Consider the following 26,823-nt stretch of genomic DNA (forward strand, 5'->3'; position numbering starts at 1 on the left):
AAGGCATGATTTGAAGATGAGAATGAGATGATGGATGATGATGATGAGGGTCAATTCATTGCAAGAAAGACATGTACAACTATTCAAAATGAATTGACAATTTCTATAAATACAAGTAAAACACTCATAATGTAGGAATAGCAATTAATACAATTGATATAAAAGTACTACCATGTACAACAATTATAAGAGTGAGTACAATTGTAAGAAGAATGTGTACAACAATAGAAGTAGTATAAATAGCACAAGAACCAAACTACAAATGTTATATTTTAGCATTAGAAATATTTTTGAAGGAATGATATGAGGAAGAGTAGCTAAAAATTAGGTAATACTTGAATAATTAAAAAGAAAAGATGAATGGATAGACCAGGAGTGTATAAGAGAATTCGAAGGAAAGCACACAACTATATTCTCAAGGATGGTTTTCTTTGGAGGTATCCAAAGAGAAAGAAATATATTTTAAGAGAAAAAAAAAATCTTTATGAAATCTATCCTCATCTAATCTTGAATCATTGTGAAGCCTGTGAAGATTAGGTTTTAAAAATGCAATCTTTGAAAAGTTTGGAGTTTATTTGTAGAAACTCTATCTCTCACCCATTTTTTGAGGGAATATTTTTGTCAAACTCCCTAAGAGGCTTTTTTTGACCTAATTGATATACTTCTTGATACAATATTGACATGATACTTTTAAAACAAGGTTAATAGATCCTCCATTCCAAAGACAAGATTGTGATACAAAGCTTGATCAAATACAAGATAAGATGATGCATGCCTAAGTCAGAACTAGAGATACATGACTTAAACTAGAACTAGAGACTTACCTCATACAAGCCTCAAAGCTATGTTGGAAAGAATGAAGGGGTTATAGTTGAAGATCCCTATTTAGAAGATCAAGGAGAATCTTTACCATTCATAACATAAGAATCACTAATATAAGAAATGCTAATGCAAGTAATCTTCTAAAACCTTCCGAGGAGCCTTCTATAATCTAAGATTTCGTTTAATTTGTTGGTATCTAACACTACCCTTCATTATCCCCTAAAAAAGGGGCCCAATCCCTTTTTTAGGGGGTGGAGCCCCTTTTCGTCTTCTTAAAATCAATCCTTTGGAAAAATGTATGGAATATCACTATATGTAAAAATTAGAAAATGTTTTAAAAGGTGTAGATTTACTCACAAAATGGGTTATTATATTTCATATAAAATTTTTAAAACAGAATTGTATAGTTAAATCATAAAGTTGGCTTAGATTTTTGCAATATAAGTACGATGAACATCAATGAAGCTAGAATATGGTGAGAATCCTCTAAACTACAAGGTAAATAATATCAAATTGTACACACTTTGACATTACTCTATTAGTATATGGAAGTCTAATGGAAGTCCATTAGACTTGCATGAGATGTGTCATTTGATATCCCGTTTCATTATGCCTTAGTTAAAGTCCTCTTCTCCCTTGATTAAGGCACATCTATTCTTATGATTTTTCCTTCCCTCCTCATAAAATCTATCCCATCTGTGTGTGTGTGTGTGCGTGTGTGCGCACACTGTCGTACTGCTACGTGCACATCGTGTGAAAAACTCTAGAGTGCGGCTTCCTTATAGATCTAGAAAACCAATGCCACTTTACGCATTAGTGTTAGTATCCATGGTTCAAAAATATTAAATTTTTGGACAAGTTTTAGCCACTTTTTAATATTCTAGATGTTATCTCTTATAAAAAAATCCATAAAACTGTAGACAACTTCTAGATTAGGATGACATGTAAAAGAAAGCATGTGGCTTTCAGTCAAATTGAGAGGATTTTATGTAAAAGTAGAGATTGATGAAATTGCATGACATGCGATCACTATTTTTAGGCAATAAAAAACACTTTGAAGTGGAAGATGAAGAAGGAGTGATCTAACAGAATTCTGGCCAAGTGTCCTAGTATTTTACCCCCCCTTCGGAGGCAACGGAAGCATCAGACTAGCGATCTAAGCAGCATAGTGGGCATAGGGGAAGTATTCTTTTACATTTTCTAATTCTTTTTGGGAGTATCCTTCTACATCTTCAATTTCTTCGAAACCCTTCCCTTCCATCTACTCCTCTCCCTGAATCTACCGTCACCCTACTGTCTCTTACCTTCTGTGGTGGACTTTCGACACCAAACACTCCGACAGCATGTTAGGGAAAGTTTATGCTATTATCAGAGGTGAGTTCGGAAGATATTAGGGCTGATTTGGGGCTAATATCTTCAGCCATATTTAGATAATTAGCTACAACAGTGTTCTTTTAATTCATTTATTACTCTACAAAATACATCTTGTCAAAATATGCAAGTATTATGTGCCCCTATGGCAGGGAAATGTTTGTAGATCATTCAAAGATGCTTTGAGTTGAATTAAGAGGATTTTTTTCTCTTATATCTTGGTTGTGGTAACTTATCCCTTGTAATTGACTCATAAGCTTTTTTCCCTAACAATCTACATTCTCATGCAAATTTGATTCATGTTATGGCATCATGTATGAATGATGGGATGTAGTGTAGTTTATGATACATGACATCAAATTGTACTTGATTTTATAATTGGTGATTGCTCTTACAGTCAAGAAAACAAGCTTTATTTGAGTTAGAATTTATGAGATAATACTCTTGTTGGAAGCTCTATCAACATCTTCAAGAATTTATGGGAATTTATGAGAACGTGCAGTTGGAAGCTCTATCAACATCTTCAAGAACTTGGCTTGAAACCTTCAACCCTTCTCTTATCTCTACCATCTCCGGAGTCTAAGCTCTTGAACCCCCTTACATTCTTATCTCTCAAACCCTTGTGATTGACCATGAAGTACCTCTTCAAACCTTTAAACATTCACTATAGTCTACTTATCTCTTGAAGACACATATCCATCTATCTTGTCCTCTTTTCTTGCCAAACCCTTGTGTTGACCTTCAACCCTATGCACTGTGATATTGGTGAACCTGAGGTGAAGGTCAATGCAAGAGAACTCCAAGATGGGGGATTCTTGAGGAGATACTCTACAACAGTTGGTGCGCATACTACAATAGACTCAGCAATAACAAATCCAAATGTTACAACAACAAAAACAAAGGCAAGATGAAGAGAATATTGATTTCACAAATATCAAGGCCCTAAAGGAAGTTGGGCAAAATTCAAAAAAATTTAATGGTCAAAATGTCTTTGTTTTCATTCACTTGTATGTTGAGAAAATGCTCTTCTTTGGTGTAATGCAACATGCATGGAGTCGCTATTTTGCTAGACTAGCCAAGCATGGTCTTCAAGAAAGAATCCATGGTATTTTTCAACGAGATGCGGATTGGAATGCATTCAAAAAATCGGTATACAAAGAATTCTTCTTAGGAGACTCTGGCCTACTGATGAAGAAAAGTTTCACTGAATGGGTTGAAAAACCCAACAAAGGTAGCTACAACAGCTCTATACGATGAGTTTGAAAGTAAAATTGGACAACTTGATACTGAAGACCAACAAAGTATGGAAGGTCAGACGATTGAATTATTCCTTAAGGCTGCAGATCCCATTCTGCAAGACAAACTTTCTGATTGCCTAGAAGATGCCACCTCCAAATCAGGAGTCAAGACTACATGGACAGATGTTACTGATGCAGTTAACATGATTGCTCGAAGAGATCGGATGTGACTAAGATTGGGCTCCACTTCAACTTCAACAACTACATTGATGGAGCTTGTTCAACCTTCAAAATCCCCTATTCCTTTAACTAATCAACCAACTCTTTCTTCTCGTGTTCCTTCTAAAAATGATGTAATGGATGAACTCATTAAAAGCATGCAAGATCTTCATCTAAATGTTAAAGAAATTAGTTCCAAGGTGGAGAAGGTGGATGTCAAAGTTGAGGAACGAGGACGATCATCAACTCAAAGACCCATGAGAGAAGGCTTTAAGAGACGCTATATTTGGTGTGACAGCCAATAACATAACAAGAGGGAGTGTTCTGCCTTCCGTTGTCATGCTGCTACGTGCACACTATGTAAAAAAATCTAGAATGTGGCTTCCTTTTAGATTTAGAGAGCCAATGTCATTTTGAACATTAGTGTTAGTGTCCATGGTTTAAAAATATTAGATGTTAGTCAATTTTTTATATTCTAAATATTATCTCTTGTAAAAAAAATCCATAAAACTATAGAAAACTTCTAAATTAGGATGACATGTAAAAGAAAGCATATAGCTTTCAGGTAATTTGAGAGGATTTTATGTAAAAAGAGGGATTAGCAAAATCGCGCGACGTACGATTGCTGTTTTCAAGCAGTGAACAGCACTCCGAAAGTGGGAGATGAAGAAGGAGTGATCTGGCACGATTTTGGCCAGGTATCCTAGTATTAAACCCCCCTTTCAGAGCCATTGGAAGCATCAGATTGGCGATCTAAGAAGCATAGAAGAAGGTATTATTTTGTACAGGTTTTTGTCTATTAGAGTTATATTTTCTCATAATGCTGAAAGAAACTGACAGGCTTTATCTCTCTTAGTATTCTTCTATATTTTCTAATTCTTTTTGGGAGAAATCTTATACATCTCCAATCTCTTCAAACCCCTTCTCTTCCGTCTACTCCTCTCCTTGAATCCACCTACACACTGTTGTCTCTTATCTTCAAGAACTTGGCTTGAAACCTTCAACCCTTCTCTTAGCTCTACTATCTCCGAAGTCTAAGCTCTTGAACCCCCATACATTCTTATCTTGCCAAACCCCTATGGTGACCTTCAACCCTACGCGCTGCGACATTGGTGAACCCAACGTGAAGGTCAGTGTAAGAGAACTCCCAGATGGGGGATTGTTCAGGAGATACTCTACAACAATTGGTGCGCATACTGCAGCAGACTCAGCAACAACAAATCCAAATGTTACAACAACAAATCCAAATTTTACAACAACAACAACAAAGGCAAGACGAAGAGAAGATTGATTCTACAGCTATCAAGGCCCTAGAGGAAGTTGGGCATGAATTAAAACAATTTAATGGTCAAAATGTTTCTGTTTTTATTTGCTTATATGTTGAAAAAATGCTTTTATTTGGTGTACCACAACATGCATGGAGCCGTTATTTTGCCAGACTAGCCAAGCATGGTCTTCAAGAAAGAATCCATGGTCTTTTTCAACAAGATGCAGATTGGGCTGCATTCAAAAAAGCCCTACGCGAAGAATTCTTCTTAGAAGACTCTGGCCTAATGACGAAGAAAAGTTTCATTGAATGGGTTGAAAAACCCAACAAAGATTTAGCTGCAACAGCTCTATACCATGAGTTTGAAAGTAAATTTGGACAACTTGATACTGAAGATCAACAAAGTATGGAAGGTCAGAAGATTGAATTATTCCTTAAGGCTGCAAATCCCATTTTGCAAGAGAAGCTTGTTGATCGCCTAAAAGATGCTACCTCCGAATCATGAGTCAAGACTGCATGGATAGATGTTACTGATGAAGCTAACATGATTGCTCGAAGAGAGCGGATGCGACTAAGATTGGGCTCTACTTCAGCTTCAACAACTCCATTGATGGAGCTTGTTCCACCTTCAAAATCCCCTATTCCTTTGACTAATCAACCAACTCTTTCTTACTACAACAAAAAGACTCCATAGACACGTTTGTAGATGCAATATTTGAATTGTGTTTAAAAATGTCGGGCGTGTTTATTACTGCGTCTACTAGCGCATCTAAAATTTCGCGTTTACAAGCGCACTTATAATGAAAACTACACGCACATATATATACAAAAACAGACACAAATATAGACGCGCCTATTGACGCGCTCCGTAAATATATAATCATATTTTTAAAAAAGTAGATATATTCATATTTTGTGTCTATACAGGCGTGTAACTGTGCGTCTAAAAAGACGTGTACTCTAAAATTTTTTGACGATTATAGACACGCATTTTTCCTGCAATTTAGACGTGCGGATAGACGCGCAAAACAGAGTATGAAAAAAAAAGCAGAGAGCATGTGGCTTGCAAAGCCACATGCTCTTTGGTTTTTTTTCCCCCCATCAAATTGTATGCTTACGGAAAACAGAGAAAGATTATTATACTGAAAGAAAAAGAATGTGGAGAGCCAAAGTTTATATATTGATAATAACACATGATGAGTGTACTGTGCTGAAATATTTGTACATATTTCGGATATTTTTATATTGAAAAAGAAACAATGTAAAACACAAAATTTCATATATAAAGATGAAACGTTTTTACATGACGAGTTCTAGTGCTTGTGACCTCAAGTATGGTCATGGTCGCAAGCACTAGCTGAAAGTAATACATGTCAAAAATGAAAACTACAAGGCCAAGGGGAGGCACGCATGCAAAGGGCTCCTCTACATCTCCTCAGAAGAGGCATCATCATCGCTACCACCACCACTTCCGCTGCTGCTGCCACCACCCCTACTGTAGTCCCCCCTTCGCTATCCTCGACTGCATCAGGGTTTGCCTACACAAAGGATTAAGGTATATAAATACCATTACAAACAATAAATTAGAGTTACCTATACTTTTCATGTAAAAAATAAAGCATACCTCTTCTGGCTGTGAAATCCTCATGGCACGATTGTATTGCTCCTCTGTGATCAGTCCCTTCTTGTAGAAATGCTACCAATTGGATGCCCGGTTATGACCTCGATGGTAGCCTACCTCTCTAGGAGTAGGCATCCTACCAACGATATGATACTACAAAACAATTTAAACATACAACGTATTAGAACACACTACATAATGAATTGAAACAAAGTACAAAATTTAATTGAAAAAAGAAATCAAATAATACTTACAAACTCAGCCTCCCATGACTCCTTGCCACCCGATCCATAATGCGATGATCCCATGGTTGCCATCTGGATACGTCGCGCCTCTGCATGCTGGTGACTTGTCATTTTCTTTGCTGCTCTCTTCTTGGCCTCTTTCCACTCCCTACGGTGGCAATTGGGTGGTTGTCCATATCCATGGCGCCCCTACTCTTGTCTCCCCAGTGACTCCTTGGCACGCGTCATAAGGTGAGACCTCTTGTTATGAAGCGCGTCTCTCACCTTTGATCGTCCCCAATCATCTGAGAATCGTGAATTCTCGGGATCAGGGTACCTTCTATGTACTGCCCTTAGCACCTCTTGCCACAAACCACTTTTTTGGTGCTTGAAGAGAATCATACAATCTTTGTATGTGGCATGCACGATACTCCTCAAGTAGGCTATCACTGTACTCCCCTGAGGGTTATGCAAGATACCACCAACATCTGTGACAAAGCAGTACATTTGTGGGGGCTCACCTCTCTCATTTCTTGATGAGGGTGATCGAAAGCCACCTCCTAGGCAACCCCCACAAAGCCCTTGACCTCCTCGTCCTTCCGCATGACTCTCCCTCCCTCCGTCGACGGACACTACCCTCTACCTCACTCGATGCACGTACTTCTGCAGATGCACGTGCTTCGGTCGATCCATGTACTTCAGCTGATCCCTATGTATCAACTGATCTGTGTGTATGCATAGTGCATGGAGTACCTGTTAGTAGAGGTGTACCAAGGTTTGGTGTTTGTGCGGCAGTGCTAGGCAAAGATGTGATAGGTGTCGCATACATGACACTAAAAACCTCCTCTGGCAGTGGGAGGGCGACCAAGATAACTGGTCATCTCCCCCATGAATTGCTCCTTGTTTGGAAAATCTCCAAAAAAACTGCTAACACCTCTAGAAAACTCCACTAACGTGTTGTTCATGTATTTCAAATCAGGATCAGTGCTGGAAGATCTAGGATTCCACATCTACACAAGCAAAAACTCATTACTACCTGCATCTATACCTACATCTATACTTGCATTTATACTGCGTCTATACCCACGTCTATTAGCGCATCTATATACGCGTCTAAAAATACGTCTAGAGTGTCAGCCTGACGTGTCTATAGACACGCAAAGTCAGACCATATTTTTCAAAACTGTTATAAAAAACGGCGTGAAGTCTCTATAGATTGTCTAAAGCATGTAAAGAGAGAGAGAGAGAGAAACAAACAAAGAGAAAGCAAAGAAGATTGAGAGAGAGATGAAGAACTCACCTTCTTTGCTTGTTCCGACAGGTGGCGCTAGGTTGCAAGCTCCTTGTCCTCCTCCTCCCTTCCCTTGGTAGGTTGCTTGATTCTTCTTCTCTTCCTTGTTTTTTGGCTCTTGTTCTTTACTCTCTGGCTCTTCCTTCCTCCTCTTTTTACTCTTATTTCCTTCCCTCGTTGTCTTCATGAAGTGATAGATAGACATGATTAGTGATGTCGAGCTCGAACTGCACAAAACGCGCAAAAAACACAAGAAAGCACTGGTTTGAAAAGAAAGCCACAACTTTTTTTAAAAAAAATTATATTCGTATGGCACATCTATAAGTGCATGTAATTGCGTGTCTATATGCCAAGATAAAAGATATTACACGTGCTGATAGAGGCGATTACAATTAAACTTATTAAAATACTAGCTTATGGTTGCTTTTGGATCAACATGATTTTCCTAGTCTTTCAATATCAAAATGTTTGTCTCCATGTTGTAAGTATCAAAATATTTAGGGAATATGACATATATGCCAAATGAAATCATATATGTCCTTATGATTCAGGTGTAATTATTTCGTCATCTTCTATTAGTATGGGACATGCTGAGTCAACAAACAGTACATCCTCCAGTGAGGACGAGACATTGCATCTTCACAATCAAGACGCTTGGCTACGATCAAAAATCAAATGTATGTGTGATCGTTGTTGAGGATGTTTTTTTCGAGCACGTCGAATCACAATGTCACACCTCAGCATGTACGGGGAGTGGGACCAAGAAAAAGACCCAGTAATTTTTACTACTTTATTTGCACAAATATTATTGGTCTATGTTATGTCTTCACCATTAAACAAAACCTCCTTTTTTTTATTGAGCGGGATGCGGTACCACATCCTCAAATGGTCCCTCCAGGGTATCGAGAGGCTGCGAAGTATCGACACGAGGAGGCAGAGTCCTGAAGAAGAGTAGAGACCGATGACCACGATAGCAGCCCTCTTCAAATGCCCCATCAAGTTTTGGAGGAAGAGATTTTAGACAACATGGTGCACGATTTATTTTCCCATGAGGTTCGAGGGGAGGGCGCCACTAGAGAGACAGATGACCCGCTACACATAGTGTGGAGAACTCCATTGTACAAAGGTTGCACATACTCCGTTCTATGTGCATCTCTCGAGATACTAAACTTACAAGCCATTTATGGATGGAGTAATGCTAGCTTGAATGCATTATTGAAATATGTGTCATTTGATATTAATTCATAAATGCTTCTAGACAATATTTGCGGTTTGTTAACTCTGTTTACACAATATATGTAGGTTATTTTCACAAATGCTTCCAAATGGAAATAAATTACCAACTAGAAGGGAGCAAGAAAGGCGTTTCCTGACATCTCTTGGAGGTCTCGATTACATTAAAATCCATGCATGTGTCAATGATTGCATCTTGTTTCGTGGGGATCATGCATCTGCACGACAGTGTCCTATTTATGGTGAACCAAGATACAACCAGGAGATGGAATCAATGGATGTGCCTCGTAAGGTTTTGCGACATTTTCCTATTATTCCACGTATTCAACTTATGTTTAAGTGTGAATCTATTGCGAGACTCATATCATGGCATGCTAGTCACCATTCAAGTGATGGAGAGTTTCTTCAGACACACCAACTTGGCAAAATGTAGACAATTTGTGGCCTACTTTCAAAGAAGAGCCCAAAAATTTGAGATTTGGTCTAGGATTAGATGGAATAAATCCATTTGGCATCAAAAGCACCTCATATAGTGTATGGCCACCCAGTGGTATTGGTGAACTATAATATCCCTCCATCCATGGCAATAAAAAAAGGACATGTATAATTGTCCCTTTTGATTCTTGAAAAACACAAAGAAAAAAACATGGACGTTTACTTAGAGCCTTTGATCGAGGAGCTAGAAATGCTATGGAGAGGTATTGAGGTGCAAGATGTGAGTGCATCATTGTCCTCTAGAGATTCACTTTAAAGGGCATGTTGTTGTGGACCATGCATGACTTTCCAAGCTATGGAGAGTGTTCAGATAGTTGCGTACTCTATTTTATTCATTTTTACCCTTAATTAAATATATGTCATCATTAACCCACTTGTTTCTACAGGTTTAACTATATCAGGATATCATGCATGTCCAATTTGCGGTCCCTCTCTGGTTTCTTCTAGACCAACACGCTTGAATAAGGTTATCTATGACAATCATCATCGTTCTCTTCCTATTGACCACCCCAAATATGCACCCCCCACTAATGGAAGAACTCCACAATCTCTGACCATTCAAGATTGCAAGGACACTTGGACACACGCCAATGATCATCCTCCACTCAGCATGAGTCGATAACTAGTTTACTTCTTTTGTTTATCTTTAAAGTACACTCCATTATGAGAACGAGAAATAATATATTGTTTGTGCCTTAGATTCTCTATATTTTTTCGTCTCCCATATTGGACTAAACTCAAGATCAATCACTTGTTGGACCCCATGCATATATTCAAGAATGTTACCTCTACATTATGGGATCACGTAATCGGGGCTCGTGATTTTGTCAATGTAAGGGAGGATTTACGTAGCATTGAACGTATGAGACGAGCTTGGCCATGCATCGGACCTAGAGAAAAGATCGAGTAACCGCGTGCACCTTGGATGTTATCGAAGACCGAAGAAAAGATGGTGAAACAACAAATATGTAGCTTTCGAACTCCCATAGGATATATGAGATGCCTCAAGGGAGCCTTCATAAAGAAAAAGAAAGGAGGTGTGGAGTAACTATCCAGTTTGAAGTCTTACGATTGGCACAAAATGATTCAGGTAAGGATTTTCATTGCCATAAATATATTAATTAGTGGAGTAACTATGTAGACTAATTAACAATGTATGAATATTTACATACAATCATCCTTCCTACTAGCATATCCCATTGTGTTTCGAAAGATGTGCGTGATATCATTTACAAGATGGGTGAGCTCGCGAGGTATGTATATATTATACTTATTTTTTAGTTTATATATTACATACATCACGTAGTAAACCCGCTTGAATTTATGGACAAAATTAATCATCATTCTCAATTGCATGTTGGTAGATTTGTGAGTTTGAAGGAAATCGATCCAAATACGTTGCAAGAGGCTCGAGTATTGTCCATTGAGGTGGTTTGTTTGGTGGAGAAAACTTTTCCTCGCTCCATTTTGACTACTCAAGTACACTTACTCGTACATCTGATTGATGAGATCGCAATTTATGGGGTAGTTCATGCAAGGTGGATGTTTTTTCTAGAGCGCTTTTTAAAAACCCTAAAAGATTTTGTAAGGCAAAATGCACAGCCTGAGGGAAGCATGGCTGAGGGTTGGTTAGTGCAATCATCCCTTGTACAAATCTCTGAATATCTTGCTAAAGTGGACCCCTCTTTACCATGACTATGGAAAGATGATGAAGATTTGAGGATGACCTCTATAATACCTCAAGGAAAAGGAAGGAGCAAAGTGCTAATGAAAGAGGAACTTCGTAAGTTAAATATATTTTGTGTGCTTAACAGCGAAGTAATGAGCAAATGGGTGACACTATATAAAGAAGCAAGGGCAAGAAGAGTAAGAGAAAGGCAAGCATTTCATGCTAGACATGGACGTAATGTCCCATATCCAAAACATTTAAGTGCGCTTCCACATCATATTGATATAGATTGGCTACATGAAGAAATGGAGAAGATGAAAAAAGAGGAGGCGATGGATATATCACAAGAGGAGTGGGAATACGCACGAGGTTGCTTATCAAAGGTGAGACATACTTATAATTAAATTATCTTTAGTTATATATGATATAATAATTTCATATGTTTCATCTTTAACTAAATCATTAATATGATGTCAACAATGTACTACTAGTGCACATTGTTCAATGCTATTTGCTGTGAAAGCAAACATTTTTGAACTGGACGTATAGATGAAAAGAGAAATACCCAGATTGTGGTATCCTTGCAAACTTCCAGGATACCAATGGCACCATGGAAGGTTATTGTGGCTTGATCCAAGATATTTTGAAGCTTGACTTTAGGGGATTTTTTTATATATGTACTAGATGTGAAGTGGTTAAAAGAAGTAGTAACAACGGGTGAGCATTACACAATTAGACATCATCCAAGTGGTTTTATAGTGATTGACTCTACAAAATTTCACCAATGCAAGAATGACACATTCGTACTACCTCAACAATGCGAGTAGGTATATTAGAAGCTATTTATTTTCATATATATCACTTCTTGATACATTCCCAAAATACAATAAATATCTAAGTTGCTTACTTTTTATTTTTTAAATGCATGTTGTGTATCACCCAATGGTAAACAATAACAGATGGTGGCACCTCATCCCCATATCTAATCGTTCAAAACCAATATATGGCAATGCTACCAACATAGAGATAGTTGATGACAATCCAACAATCAATGTTGATGTACACGATGATGCCATGATCGATGATATACATGATGCAGTGCAAGATGATCCCCGTGAGGATATTCAAGGAAGCGCGGAAGAGGATAACAATATGGTTGCAGATGATGATGAAGAAATTGAGTATAGCAATACATTTGACAGTGGGATAGACTTATTTGTTTCATTGCCTATTGGTAACATAGACCTAGAGGTAGATAGTCTAGCAAGGGCCGATCTCATTGAAGATGAGATTGATAATTCTTTGCAGCATATAATTAGCTTTGAATGATTGGATGTATATTTGTAATACTCAGAAACAACTAAAATATCAATTAAGAGCCGTTTACTTTTGTGATACATATAACGTTTGTTGTGTTATAGTATTAGAATTGAATGCGCACATCCAAAGAACAATGCACCAAGATACACAAAGAAGTACAATTGGGTAAGCTATATTAGACCACAAAGAAGTAAAGTTAGTAATGTATTCTAAAAAATACTAGATGTTAAGATGCTTGACCATATTTAGGGACTTTATGAGAAATGAAAAATCTGTGCATTTATTTTCGCATCTATAAGCGCGTTTAAAAATGTAGTTATATAGACGTGTTTTTCGCGTCTATATGCTAGTGCCAATAGACGCGCCGATAAGCACACCCGCTATTTCGCGTGTATAGTGCGCATCTATAGGGCCTTTCTCTTGTAGTGTCTTCTTGTGTTCCTTCTAGAAATGATGTAATGGATGAACTCATTAAAAGCATACGTGACCTTCATCTTAATCTTACAGAAATTAGTTCCAAAGAAGAGAAGCTGGATGTCAAAGTTGAAGAGTGAGGACGAGCATCAACTCAAAGACCCATGAGAGAAGGCTTTAAGAGGCGTTGTATTTGGTGTGACAGCCAACAACATGACAAGAGGGAGTGTTCTGCCTTCCATGAGGTTGAAGCACAGAAGCTCGTCTTTTGGAAAGACAAAAAAATTCATGCGACTGAAATTGGTCTTCCACTGGAGCCAAATTTTGGCAATGGTGGAATGAAGAAAAGATTAGAAGATTTAGTTGTAAAGAATGCCTATGCAGCAATTGATGCAGCTATCTATGGGCTGTAAATTGAGCCAATTAAATTAAGTTTGAAAGCATGTAAAGCTAATGTGCAATCTAAAGTATGGATGCAGGCACTAGATCAAATGGAACATGGTAAAGCAGCCAAAGAAGATTTGGCTAATGCTAGTTAGTATATTCGAGGAATAACTAGTTGGAAAGAACCAGTAGATTCTTTTTTTGCCTTTGCACATTTGGCTGACGTCAATCATAAAAAAATCTTGATTGAAGAAAAGAGCAGAAGAGAAGATGAACAAGGGCCTTCCTCTTCTGGCCCTCCGAAACGAGTAACTAGAAGAACGCTTGAACAACCAAAGCTTGCTGAAAATATAACCCCAAATCAAGAGATGGAAGATGTGCCACAAACAAAGAAGACCGAAGGAAAGAAGAAAGGCAAGCAGCCATGCTACAAATTGCAGTCTGACATAGAATCTGCAACGGATCTCAAACGAGTCCTAGAAGAACAAAAGGAAGAAAAATTGAATTCACCTTAGGCGAAATTCTTGCAATTAACAAACGTGAATTCCATGATGTAATTATTAATGTAATCAAAAGGAAAAGACAATACGTTGGTGATGAAGCTGAAGAAACAATGCATGCTTTTTTGCAAGTTCTTCGAGTTTTTGTGTAGGATGAAGAGAAGCTGACTTTACAAGGAATTCAACTTGAAGCAGTTAAAGAATTAATTGCAGTAATTGAAGCTGAAGATAAAGAAAACATGAATGCAAAAATTTAAAATGTAATGGTCGGCTGGTCCAAACCAGTTGGGCAACCAACCTATTGTGGATTGTGAGAGGATTTTGACACGTCTAGAAGATGTGCATTTAACTCTTTCTGGAAAAAAGTTTGTCTTTGGAGTTGAAGTTGGGCATATATGTGGGCTTTATGGGCGAAGGCCATCACCATCAAAAATAGATGGAATTGATAGAATGCAAGATGTATGCACGAATGTATCAGAGGTGTGTAGATTCTTGGGTTCATGTGTGTTCTATTTGATATGGATTCCTCACTTTGCACATGTAGTCGATGTTCTTTATCAGCTTCTAAGGAAAGGTCAAAAATTTCATTGGGAAGGGAAGCATCAGAAAGCAATGAAGAAATTGAAGCAACTCTTAAAATCTCCTCCTACGTTGAGAAAGGATGACTATTCACATGGAAAGCCTATCATTATTATTGTTGATACAAGCCGAATCGGGATTGGATGGGCAATTGGGCAAGATGATGAGGAAGGACAAAGATATGCAATTCGCTTTGGTGCTAAAGTATTGATTGAACAACAGAGAAGATATCCACAGGTTAAAAGAGAATTATGGGGAATTATGAGAGCCCTTAAATGTGATAAGGAGTATTTTATAGGTGCTCATGTAGTCATTGAGACTGATTGTTTGCCGGTATTGGGTATGATTACTAGTTGTGCTACCTGGGACATTGCTATGCTCCAGTGAATTACATACATTAAATCTTTGAACCTTGAATTTCAGCATATTGCAGGAAGAGATAACCCAATGGCAGACATGTTATCTCGATCATGTTATGAGAATAAAGATGGGATGATGGATGAGGAGAAAAAAGATGATTTTCTTATGGCTGAAAATGCTATTGCAAGAGTGAATTTAGCAATGCAAGGTGTTGCTATATCATTAATAGAAGCTTGGACAACAAAGAGAAGACACTTTAGATGTTTTGCATCTTGTGTAGAAGTGTTTCTGGAAGACAAATATGCAGGAGAGTGGCTGAGAATTGGTCAATATCCCAGTACATTAACAAAGAGAGATGAATGGTCAGATGATGAGTTTAAGAAGATCAAGAGGAAAGCCTATGGATACTTATGGAAACATGCTAAAAAGAAACAAGGTATGCCATTGCGAGCTTTGGGTGATAGAGCTTTACAAGTAACTGTTGTGCAAGAATTTCATGAAAGCTTATGGGTTGGTCATAGAGGTATTTGGGGTACTTTTACAAAGATCGAAGAAAGATATTGGTGGCAGGCTATGTATAAGGATGTTGCTCACTTTGTGGAAACATGTACGATATATCAAATATATTCAACTGTGAGACATCGGGATGGATTGCAACCCACATATCCATTGTCTCTTCATTTTAAGTGGGTGGTGGATTTGGTCACAATGCCTACAGGTCTTTGGCAAATGAGGTATCTTGTGCTTGCTCATGAAGTCTTGACTAATCAAGTGAAAGGGAGAGCTCTACGTACTAAGACAACAAATGCCGTATGTACTTTTCTCTTAGAAGAGATCTTTTGTTGATATGGTTGTGTGGAAAAAATTACAGTAGATAGGGGTGAGGTGGATGTAGATGAAGCTCATGATTTCTTTGTCAAGTTGGTGATAAAGCTTGTTTTAACTTCAGCCTATAACCCTGAAGGAAATGGAAAAAGTGAAAGAGGTCATCCACCTATTGTGAAGGCATTGGCAAAAGCATGTGGGAAGAAGATAAAAGAGTGGCCACGATTGCTCCCTTATGCTTTGTGGGCTGACAAAACAACTCGTAGTGTTGTTACAGGATATATACCTGCAGAATTGATGTATGGTCAGAAACCTATCATGCCGATAGAAGAGATGACAGTCACATGGAGTGTGTTACGTTGGGAGGAGGAGTTAAATCGAGAGGAGTTGTTGGCCTTACGCATTAGACAGTTGGAAAGAAAGTTAGAAGACATAGGGGCAGCAACTGCAAAGTTAAGGGCAACAAGGATATAGAACAAGAAATGGTTTGACAAAAGACATAGACTAAGACCAAGAACCATATAAGATGGGGACTGGGTATTGGTTTATGATAGTAGCTTAGATAACCAGCATAGTGCCATGCGTAAAGTTTCCAAAAGATGGTTTGGACCCTATGTGGTAAGACAGGTGTTTGATAATGCTACTTATGTATTAAATGAGCTGGATGGGATAGCCATAAAACTTCCGGTAGCAGGGAAAAGAATCAAATTATTCAAAAGGCGAGAATCTACTGCCTATGAGTTGCCAGAATTGGAAGAAAATAGTGGCCATGATACAGGGGCTAGCTAGGAAGATATGGAAGATAAAGAAGTAAAGGATATGGTTGCAGAGGATGAGGACTCAGAATCCAATGACAATTAGGATTTTGGCACATACCGGAGGATGTGCAGGTTCAGGGGGGTGGATGTCGTGATGTTATGAGGACACAATGTGAAAAAATTATGGAATGCATCATCATCCGACTTCTCTATTGATCTAGAGAGTCAATATGATCTGAGCCATTAGTACTAGTGTGAGTTGCATGGATTATCCAAAAATACTAGATTTTTGAATAATTTTAGTCTATTTTTTCTCTTATTTATTGTAAAAATTTGAAAAAGTTAGAAAAAGCTTCTAGATTAGGATGGCATGCAAAAAGCTAGTTGTTTTTTCAGTCGATTAGGAGCTTTTTCATAAAAAAGACAAATTGACAAAATCGCGCACGTCGTGGTCGCTGAAAACAGGCTCAAAACTGCAGATTGAACTGAAAGGAGAAGGAGTGAACTGGGAGATCCGTGACCAGGTGTCTTGGGGGAGGTGTCCTGGGGGTTTTAGCCCCCTTTCGGAGCCAACGGAGCCATCAAATTTGGGTTCCGAGCAGTAGAGAAAGCGCTGATTTTTTTAATCCACGTTTTTGGTCTACGAAGAAGCTCCAGGAGAACTAATGCCTGGAGATTGCTTCTGAGTAGTGCAAAGATTCCAAGTTCTTTCAATACATATTGTTTCAATTCATTGTGATTTGTTTTTGTGGTGTTTACCACTTGGATATTCTCTATCTTCTCTTCCATCTCCTATCTCTACTTCCTTCTACTTCTGATCCCCAGTGGATTCGAGCTTTCGACAAAAACCCCTCCGACAGCGCATATGGCAGCTAGAAAGAAGGCTTGAAGATATTCAAGTAGCTATTAAGAAGCTAAAGACATCAAGACTAAAGAACAAAAGAAGATTTGATAAGCGACATCGACTTCGGCCAAGAGCAATTCAAGAAAATGACTGGGTGCTTGTCTATGACAGCAACCTAGACAATCAATATAGTGCTTCTAGGAAGATGGTAAAGTGTTGGTTTGGCCCATATGTAGTAAAGGTCGTTCAAGACAATGCCACATATAAAAGAGAAGAAGAAAAGATGAACCAGGGTTTTCCTCTCTTGGCCCTCTGAAACAGGTATTTAGGAGAACACGTGAACAACCAAAGCTTGCTGAAAATATAACCCCTGGTCAAGAGATGGAAGATGCGCCACAAACAAAAGAAAACCGAAGGAAAGAAGAAAGGCAAGAAACTAGGCTACAAATTGCAGGCTGACATAGAATCTGCAATGGATCTCAAACGAGTTCTAGAAGAATGAATTCTGGGAAGTAAAATTGAGTTCATGGAAAAGCTTTTGCATTTCAGCCAAGTGAAATAGGCTATGTGGATCCAAATATTGTGGCTCCTATGGTCATTTTTACGGTCCCACATGTACCTTGGAACCTCAAGCCCATTCCCGTTCCAAGGGCACATTTTTCCAAATTATTGGAACTTCTAAATGAGAAGATCAGAATGAAGATTTTAGAACCTTCTTCATCAACTTACTCAAAAACACCATATTGGAGAATATGGAAATTTCCCATAAGTTTGGGACACGTGGTCAAATCTTTGGATTTGTCATAACTTGAACACTATAACTCCAAATCGAGCGCTCTATAGCTCAATAGATTCTATTTTTCAAGCACTTTCCAATGATAGGTCACATCATATGGTTTTGAGAAACTTATGGGCATGTTATCCGGGTGCCACCTTTTTAGTATTCAAAATATGGGAATTGGGAGATTCCCAAACTCACTAATATTATGTTCAAATTGATGGTTTACTGTACCCAAGAAAAATGGATCTTTATGATTCATCCAAGATCTACAATGTGTTAATCATGTTGCAATCAGAAATGTTGGTTCAGGTCAAATTGTTGATAACTTTGCTGAAGCTTTTGCAGGTAGAGCAATTTGTTCTATGGCCGACCTATATTCAGGATATGACCAATTTCAGCTTTCATTAGAAAGCCGAGACATTACCATAATGAAGACACCTCTTGGATTGGTCCGCATGCACTCTACTACAAGGTTCAACAAACTCTGTAGCCCATATGATGAATGCCATGCACAAAGTCTTAAGGGACTTTATTCCACAACTTACTCTTCCATTTCTTGATGATGTATCTATCAAGGGATATGAAGTCAATGAAAAGAATGAGGAGCTTGACGAAGATGGCTGCAAGACAATCGCAGTTAACCATATTCATGATTGTGACAAGATTTTGACAAGGCTAGAAGATGTACATCTTACCCTTTCTGGAGCTATGTCAATTTTTGGAGTAGAAGAAGTCCTAGTGGTTGACCCTACAGACGTAACCATAATTTATGCCATGAACAAAAAAACCTTTGACATTCACCCCCTCCTAACCTGCACATCCTCTGGCATGTGCCACTTTCTGAAATTGCAGATTAAGGAGGCTCTTCTTCTGACATATCCTCATCTTCATCCTCTAAGTCTTCTTCTTCTTCCTTGTCTTCAAGTAGATGGCTCACATCCAAGTCATCAAGCTCATAAGTGGAAGACTCTCTTCATTTGAAGAGCTTGATACGTTTTCCGGCTATTTGTATCTTGATCATGGTCCCATCCATTTCAGCCAAAGTGTAAGTAGCATTATCATGTACCACCTTCACCACATATGGTCCAAACCATCACTTGGCTAGCTTCCTATGAGCACTATACTAATTGTCCAGGTTGCTATCATAGACAAGTACCCAATCATTCTCTTGGATAGCTCTTGGACGGAGTCAATGACACTTGTCAAACCTCTTCTTATTCTTCAACCTTACTGCCTTCAGCCTTTCAATGGCTAACTTGACATCCTATGGCCTTCTTTCAAGCTGCCTTATGTGCAAAATCAGCAGCTCTTCTTCTTATGTTTGCAGAAGAACTTCATTAGGATTCACATGAGAAACTTTCATACATAATTCAGTCATTATTCTCCAACATTTGTCTTAGATGCCATTTAATCTCATAAGTTCCTTTGTAACTTAACATGTAATTTTCAGTTTGTATCATGTAAATTGACAAAAATTCAGTCTATGGGAACCTTCAACTTGATCAACAAGAGGTAATTGACAGTTTACAGGTTATGTCACATTGGTTCATGAGATGTATTTGCTTGGAAATCAAGAAGAGTGACCAAAAGTCCACTTGGTTTGTATGGGGCTTGAAGTTATGGACTTGTGTGACTTATAAGTGACCTATATGGTCCACTTTTGTGTGGAAGAAGAAGAGAAGTGCAACTCGCATTTTTTGGCGCAATTTTCGGGCCTGCACACCTGTGGCAGATGGAGGGTGAGCTGAAGGCTATGGTGCATGCTCCAAAGCATGCAAACACAGAGAAAATTGAAGATAGAGAGGAGATACAAACAAAGAAGGTGAGAGTTCTTTTTTCCCATCCATTTGGTATGATGAAAATGAGTGGTATGACAATCCATAAAAGGGAAAAACAGAGATAAAGTATTCAGCCTGCTCTTATGAACGTCTTCTTCTATTCCCTTACCATATTCATGGACCATTGAAACCCCTCTTGTGCCGAGGTACTTGAGCGACTTTGGGGCAAGTAAAGGGGAGATCTTGGAGGTTTATGGGGCTGTTTTGGATTGCTAAAACCTATCATAAATAGGGCAACCCACTGTTCTTGTCTTCTTGAAGGGAAATCAAGTGATCCATGTGGTTGCAAGTGATGGTATTGACCTCTAAACATCAAGGATTTATTTCAGAATGATTAGAGAGGCTTATTCTTGAGTTTATGTGCATTTTTGGAGCTTGTTTATGGGCTGGAAATTACTGTTATAAAACAGGGCTGAAGTGAATTAAAAGCTTTGTCACTGAATTTCAAGAGTTTTTTGTCTATGTCTTGGAAGTAGTGGAGTCTACCACTCAAATACTTGTATCTTGGAGTTGTTGTTCATTGGCATTCATGAAATTGAAACCGTTTGGGCATGCATTTGAAATATATATTTGGATTAAATCTAAGATAAAATCTCTACATGTATTGGTCTATTAACCTCATATGCATTTGATGTAATCGAGTCAACGTCTTTGATACCATTCATGTATGCTAAGTAAATGAAAAAGCTTGAGGTATTCTTCTCTAATTGAATCATCTCTAAAACCCAAGACTTATCAAACCCCATTCTTTTCTCTCGCTCCTAACCTTGAATCCCTCACTCCTCTTCTGCTCTAAAACCCTAGTGGTAGACCTTCGACCCCCAACACGACGACATCATGTAGCGAGCCTATCTTGTTGTTATATCCCTCACAATAGGTATCGCAAGTGGATTCATTCAAGATCTAAATATTTTAGCTAGATACCATTCAGTGAGAGTTCATTGGTTTATTACACGGACTACATTATAGGTTGTCACAGCTTTACGACAAGAAAAATTTCAGGCATAATACTTCTTATAGGAGGGAACATGTGTATTAAATGGTAACAAGATATTTGGATCTTCATTTTGATGAATTTTCAGTCATCTACAAGTGTTATAGGTTGTCACAGACAAGTCTTACACAAAATATTGCACTCAAATAGTAAATTGGAACCACTTTTCAAAGACTTTTTCCTTGGTGATAGGTGTTACATAGTATTTCAAAGAATTTTTAGGACCTATACAAGAGATTTCAAGTTATATTTAGCTCATACATGTCGTATATAGGGAACTATAGGGTTGGGAGACCTTATCTTAAACTTAGGGAAGGTGCATATACAAAAACAATGCTTTTATAGGGTGCATGACTGTTCTGTTTGGTAGTAAAAGAAGATTTTTTAAAAAATATTTTAAAATTTAAAGTATAGCTCATTGTGAAGAGCTATTTGTTGGCTTTTTTTAAAATCAAAAGGTTCCTGATTCCAATATCAAAGACAAAAGTTATAGCCATTTTTGTATCACGGGGTCTTTTAGGACTACACTGTACTAGTGAGTAGAAATGGCTAGAAACCAGGGAAAGAAAAGGCCTAATGATAATGTTTAGAAAAAAATTAAGGAAGCACATGAGGCAATGCCTAAGGCACATCATGATGATGAAGCTACTCTTTGTAAGCATGAGACTAGGCATTCTATTAGACATATGGAATTAGTTTCTAAATTGGATCAAGTGGTTAAACAATTGGTTCAATCCAATATACAGGCCAAGAAAGTCACAAAGTAGATGGCCCCATCTACTAAGGATTTATTAGAGAAGTTTGTTTCTTCCACTAGAGATTCTTTGGACAAAGTTAGTGCTCAAATATCTATGCTTGTGGTAGCACAAATGGTAGACAAAGAGAGTAGAGATAAATAGTTCTTTCAAGCATCAAATAATAATTCTTAGCTAGGTATCAATAGGAAAAATGGGATACCACACTACAACAAAAAGGCTCCATAGATGCGCTTGTAGACACAATATTTGAACTGTGAAAATAAATGTCGGGCGCATTTATTACCGCATCTACCTCTGCGTCTACAGTATTGCGTCTAAAAGCGCGCCTATAGTCAGAGTTACACGCCCACATAGACGTACATATAGACGTGGTATTGACGCGCTACATAAATATATAATCATATTTATAAAAAAGTGGATATATTCATATTGTGCGTCTATACACGCGTGTATCTACGCATCTAAAAAAGCGTTTACTCTACGAGTTTTTGACGAGAATAGACGCGCATTTATCCTGAAATTTAGACATGCTGATAGACGCGCAAAACAGAGATATAAAAAAAAAATAGAGAGCATGTGGCTTTGCAAGCCACGTGCTCTCTAGTTTTTTCCCCCCCATCAACATGAAATTGTATGCTTAGGAAAAACAGAGAAAGTTTATTTCGAAGATTGGATACTGAAAACAAAACAATATATGTAGAACACGAAATTTCATATATATAGATGAAACGTTTTTACATTATGAGTTCTAGTGCTTGTGACCTCAACCATGGTCATGGTTGCAAGCACCATCTGAAAGTAATACATATCAAAAATCAAAATTACAAGCCAAGGGAAGGCATGCATACATGGGGCTCCTCTATATCTCCTCAGAAGAGGCATTATCATCACTACCACCACCACTGCCTATGCCGCTTCCGTTGCCGCTACCGCTACTGTTAGTCCCCATTAGGGTTCTCCTACACAAAGGATTAATGTATATAAATACCATTACAAACAATAAATTAGAGTTATCTATACTTTTCATGTAAAACATACCTCTTCTGGTGGTGGAATCCTCATGGCACGATTATATTGCTCCTCCGTGATGAGTCCCTCCTCGTAGAAATGTTGCCAAGTGGATGCCCGATTATGATCTCAATGGTAGCCTACCTCTTTAGGAGTAGGCATCCTACCAACGATATGATACTACAAAACAATTTGAACATACAACGTATTAAAACACACTACATAATGAAGTGAAATAAATTACAAAATTTAATTTAAAAAAAGAAATCAAATAATACTTACAAACTCAGCCTCCCATGGCTCCCTGCCACTCGATCCATAACGCGACGATCCCATGGTTGCCATCTGGATACATCGTGCCTCTGCATGCTGACGACTTGTCATTTTCTCTGTTGCTCTCTTCTTGGCCTCTTTTCACTCCTTGCGGTGGCAATTGGGTGGTTGGCCATATCCAGGGCACCCCTGCTCTTGTCTCCGCAGTGACTCCTTGGTGCGCGTCATAAGGGGAGACCTCTTGTTATGAAGCGCGTCTCTCACCTTTGACCGTTCCCAATCATCTAAGAATCGTGAATTCTCGGGATTAGGGTACCTTCTATGTACTGCCCGCAACACCTCTTGCCACAAACCATTTTTTTGGTACTTGAAGGGAATCATGCAATCTTTGTATGTGGCATGCATGACACTCCTCAAGTAGGCTATCACTTCCCTCCCCTCAGAGTCATGCAAGATACCACCAACATCAGTGACAGAGTAGTACATTTGTGGAGGCTCACCTCTCTCATTTTTCGGTGAGGGTGATCAAGAGCCACTACCTAGGCAACCCCCACAAAGCCCTCGACCTCCTCGTCCTCCTGCACAACTCTCCCTCCTCCCTCGATGGGCACTACCCTCTATCTCACTCGATACACGTGCTTTTGCAGATGCACGTGCTTTGGCTGATCCATGTACCTCAGCTGATCCCTGTGTAGGCAAAGATGTGATAGGTGTCCCAGACATCACACTGAAAACCTCCTCTGCAATGGGAGGGCGACCAAGATAATTGGTCATCTCCCCCATGAATTGCTCCTTGTTGAATGGGGTGTTGGAGGATCCAGGATTCCACATCTACACAAGAAAAATCATATTATCATGTGCAGATAAAACATATTACATTCTACGTCTATATCTGGTCTCTGTGTGCGTCTGTCAGCGCGTCTATTTCCGCGTCTATACCTGCGTCTACACTGTCATCTAAACGCGCTTTTTACTTTTATTTCCTTGCCTCATTGTCTTCATGAAGTGATAGATAGACATGAGTAGTGATGTCGAGCTCGAACTGCAGAAAACACACAAAAAATGCAGGAAAGCACAGGTTTGAAAAGAAAGCCACAACTTTTTTTAAATTTTTTCTATACCTGCGTGGCGCGTCTGTGAGCGCGTGTATATGCGCAGATAATACCTATTACACGCGCTTCAGACAAGCAGGAACAATTAAACTGATGAGATGCTAGCTTTTAGTTGTTTTTTGATCAACATGACATGACTTTCCTAGTCTTTCAATATCAAAATGTTTGCCTCCATGTTGTAAGTATCAATGCATGCATTTAGGGAATCAATTGACCTATGTGGATAACACATTGGCAAGTCAATTTGGCACATATCTAGTGACTTACTAGACCATCCCACTTACAATTACATGTAAGTATCAATAGGTGGATAAAACACGAATGGTTTTTAGCTAGAGAGAGATAATGCAATGAAGGTATATACGAAAGAGATAGAGAAAGGCATATTATCCATCCATCAATCAAAGATATGTAAATGAAGTGACTTGATATAGTAATTAGAGTATCGTCATTTTTAGGATGCTCTAGTGACTTCTGTAAGTTCCTGTAACCTTGAAGTAGAATATAGCCAACCACACTGTCCATGGAAGGAAAACTTGACCTCATCAAATTAACCAAGTTAATTTACTTATACATTTCATAGATAAGAGATTTGTAGTTGGCTTGTTGGTATTGCAAAGTATCCTTACAGTGATCTATTTTAGTCACCAATAAGTGGACACACTGGCTAAAGATGATGGAAAGAGGACATGTGCACATTGGCTACATGTGGTCCACCTTATCTAAAATTATATGTGAGCTATAAGTGCACCTTGACATGATTGGAATAGCTTGCACATGCACAAGCCAATTGATTTACATCAATCTACTCATGCTAAGAATTGGCATGCATGGCTAGGTTAAGTGCACAACAAATGAGACATGTGAGTGTATTGATCAGTTCTCTCTCTCTCTCTCTCTCTATATATATATATATATATATATATATATATATATATATATATATATTGCAAATGCACAAGTCAACCTTTGATCTATATATACATCCAATCATCATGCCCTATCCAATCACATTTGTATAGGGCATGATTGGATGTATATAGGGCATGAAATCACATATATATAATTAGCTTTGAATGATTGGATGTATATTTGTAATAGTCAGAAAGAAGTAAAGTTGGTAATGTATATCATGTCCTATGCATGTATATGCCCTATACATGTATATCATGTCCGTATGATCCTATACATGTATATCATGTCCTATCTTATGATCTAGGTGTAATTATGTCATATATACATCCAATCATGCCCTATTCAAACAAATACTAGCTGTTAAGAGGTTTGGTCATATTCAGGGACTTTATGAGAAATGAAAAATATGTGCGTTTATTTTCGCATCTATAAGTTCGTTTATAAACGCGGATATATAGAGGTGTTTTTTATACTAGCGTGAATAGACGCGCTGATACATGCGCTTATAAACGCGCTCGCTTTTTCGCGTGTACAGTGTGTGTCTATAGGGCCTTTCTCTTGTAGTGCCACATAGCAGTTTATGAGTTTGGGGAGACTTCTTTTAGGGTTAATGAGACTATTTTGAGAACTCATGGGTCAAATCCTCCTCAAACCACTACAAGCTAGCCACCCATTCCTCCAAGCAAGTTTCAAACCAACTATCATAGAAGTGTCCCAGCTGATGTGTCGACGGGGCTGAGCGCTTAATGTGACGAGCTGAATATTAATGTAGCTGACGTGTCGACGGGGCTGGGCGGGCTATGTCGACGGGGCTGGGCGTGCTGTGTCGAAGGGGCTGGGCACTGTGATGGGGCTGGGGGCAGTGACGGCGCTGTGACGGGGCTGGGGGGCACTGTGACAGTGCTGTCATTGGGCTAGGCACTGTGACGGGGACGCTGTATGGATGTACTTATGGTGTCCACCAGGCCCACCAGCAGGGTGCCGTCTAGCACGAAGTACAGGAGCTCGTAGCCAGCATGTCAGGAATCCAAAGCAGGCTGGCGCAACGCACATCCTCCCAAATCAACAGGATCTGCTTGTCCAGCTCGCTACTATAGTCTACAATGATGCCAATATCTACTTGTTGGATGATCCTTTCAATGCTGTGGACACAAAAAACTCCTACTCTATTCCATGGTTGTGACATGGGAGCTCTGAAGGACAAGACCGTTTTGCTAGTCACGCATTAAGTGGAATTCTTACCAGCATTTGATTTGATTCTGGTGATGCAAGAAGGAGAGATTTGACAAGCAGGGATGTATGATGATCTACTAGTCAGCGGTGGCGATGTGTTCCACCAATTCGTTACAGTGCATCATGTCAAAGCCCTACACATGATGACGGTAGCTGGACTTCGAGTTCCTGGGGAACTCGTCGGGGCAGCCATACGTGTTGCAGACGAATGTCTTCTCCAACGGGGTGGGCGGGCGGAAGCAGCAGATCTACCTCTGGTTCGACCCCACCAAGGACTTCCACACCTACTCCGTCTCTTGGAACAAGCAACACATCTTGTAAGCAACAGTACAACTCAACATACATTGTGGTAGCACAACGACGTATAAATCATTGACATCAGACAAATAAAAGTAATGAAGGCTTTTCCTTAAGATTTTTAAGAACAGCTGTAGCTTGGCGACAGAAAATTATAGGGAGCGTGTTTGCACAAACGGG

At 38.8% G+C, this 26,823-nt stretch overlaps 1 pseudogene; it reads left to right on the forward strand.

Moving 5' to 3' along the window:
- The window catches only part of LOC148018896 (uncharacterized), a 141,374-nt pseudogene extending 115,384 nt beyond the window's left edge, over positions 1-25,990 (forward strand).
- Positions 25,991-26,823: the final 833 nt, after the last annotated feature.

The sequence above is a fragment of the Lygodium microphyllum genome, chromosome 20 (genome assembly GCF_053477565.2).
Source record: "Lygodium microphyllum isolate KBCC chromosome 20, Lygodium_microphyllum_v1.1.10, whole genome shotgun sequence".
NCBI classification, from domain to species: Eukaryota; Viridiplantae; Streptophyta; class Polypodiopsida; order Schizaeales; family Lygodiaceae; genus Lygodium; species Lygodium microphyllum.